This window comes from Lutjanus erythropterus, chromosome 2 (genome assembly GCF_056507025.1).
Source record: "Lutjanus erythropterus isolate fLutEry1 chromosome 2, fLutEry1.hap2, whole genome shotgun sequence".
In the NCBI taxonomy this organism is placed as follows: domain Eukaryota; kingdom Metazoa; phylum Chordata; class Actinopteri; order Lutjaniformes; family Lutjanidae; genus Lutjanus; species Lutjanus erythropterus.
In genome coordinates this window covers 7,557,746-7,559,838 of record NC_139318.1, presented here as the reverse complement: position 1 = coordinate 7,559,838, position 2,093 = coordinate 7,557,746, and positions in this window count along the sequence as shown.

The following is a 2,093-nucleotide window of genomic DNA, read 5'->3' as shown; positions in this document are numbered from 1 at the left end:
CACACACCGACAGACACAATCGGGGCCGTCCATTAATCTGTCGTAAAGCAGCTTTTTGCCCGCCTGAAGAAATCCCTGATATTCAGAATCGGAGAAAGAGAGAGCGGGGGCTAATCTGTGGGAGCTGCCATGCAAGGCCGTGTACTATCCACCGATAATAAACAGATGAACCCGATGAAGAAGAAGAGAGTTTGGGTGAGATGTTAAAAAAAGATAGCGGAAGGAAAAGGGTGAATCAGGTGGAAGGCCGAAAGGTAGACGGTGAGGATGGATGGGCGGAGGCGGCGGTGGTGGGGTGGAAGCGGAGTGCGGCAGGGGGTGGAGACGGCGGCACCGAGGCGCATTCTAAGCCCTGAATGTAAATATGCGTGAGGGGATTATCACAGAGTGCCAGGCGGCGCTTTTGGGGCTTTGTTTCCGTGACACCGTGACGTTGGCTTTGTTTCCCTGACAGCAGACGTGTGTGTGTCTGTGCGAGTGTGTGTGTGTCATTGTGTGTGTGTTTGTGTGTGACATCCAGGCATCTGTTTCCTGCTGGAAAAGGTTAATTACATCTCCACTGCCTGACTGGACGTGCCATGCATAATCACACACGCTAATGAGACCTGCGTGTGTGTGTGTGCGTGTCTTTGTCTTTGTGTCTCAGTGTGCATTGTGAAAAGGCAGTTCTATAGCAGCTGAATAGATATCTTAACCACTTGTTTCAGGTTTGAAAGTCTATTGTTGCAGCCGAGGAGAAGCACGAGCGCACAGGCGCACGCTTTCGGAGACAAACACTCACACAGGTGACAGCTGGAAGCACACGGCGGTGGCATTTACGGACAGACACTCCACTCCCACTGGGGGACATTAATTGATGGGTCTGCATCGGTGTGTGTGTGTGTTTGTAATTACTTGGCTGCCTATTAATGAGACGGAGATGCTACAGCATCAGAGGAGGGACTTCGTACAAACCCTGTTGCTCATTCTGACCCTTGACTCCTATCTTCACACTCCAGCTAAGCTGCTGATTGGACAGCTGCTCGGCTTTAGATTGGGCCCAGCTCAGCGTGAAAACCGAGATGGGCTCCAGCCCTCCGTGGGTGACTTTGGAAATTACTGTACACTTTCTCACTCGGCTGAAGTTTTCGCTAAGTTGATCTGACATAAGCAGGTAGGTGAGAAGGTGCAGAGCTCCGCCGAGCTTTGGTTCCAATTCATCCTCCGTGGAGCTGCGATTAAGGAGGAGAATGGAGAGATGGGGCGTCGCTGAGAAGTGTGACTGAGAGAAATAATGGATTTCTAGGGGCCCCACGTCCCTTCACACCTTATACAGTGCAGCAGCTATGGCTAGACATGAATCAAACAGATAAGAAATGTTTTTTGGAATCCCATCAGCAGAAGCAAAGTTCTCAGTCAGCTGCCAAGGGAACGTTTGAGCGCTGCAGGGATGGGTAATGGGGATGAGCTCAGAGTTCACAGGCTTTTATTTTCATCAGTTTGATTCATCTTGAGGAATATGGCTCAAGACAAAGTGTGGTTTGGTGAGTTTGGGCTGTTTAAAAAGTAGAAAATAAACAGAATCTAAAGCCTTACTGGTTTGATTCCACTGGGCACAGCATGTCTGCGCCATGGTTTTGATCTGTCTTCCACATGGCTGCAGCCGCCACCAGCAGCGTTTCAGAAGCGTTTCATCTGCATTTTGCCTGCCTGATCATGTTTAATCTCAGATTTTGTTGATATGGTCCTCTTTCCTTGCTTTTTGTGCTTCTACCATGGGTAAGTGGGCTTCGTAGTCACGAGTCTTTTATTCTGAAGGCTGACCGGATCCACTGAGCTTTTTCTGTGTCTGACTTCCTGCCTGATCAAACTGCTCTGTGCAGATTGATGCATTTGAAGCAGAGTGGAGACCTTTTTCTGAGGCACGCTGAAACGCTGCTGGCGGAATCACAAGTATTGTGTAGAATGGCAGTGATGAGCTGACATGGCACGGCTGAAACATGACGCAGCCATGCCCGGTGGAATTTAGCCGTTAGGGCGGGTTCACACCTAGAGGTCCAATTGATTCCATTAATTGGACCAATGCAAGGAGGATACATTGTCCAGTCCAGACT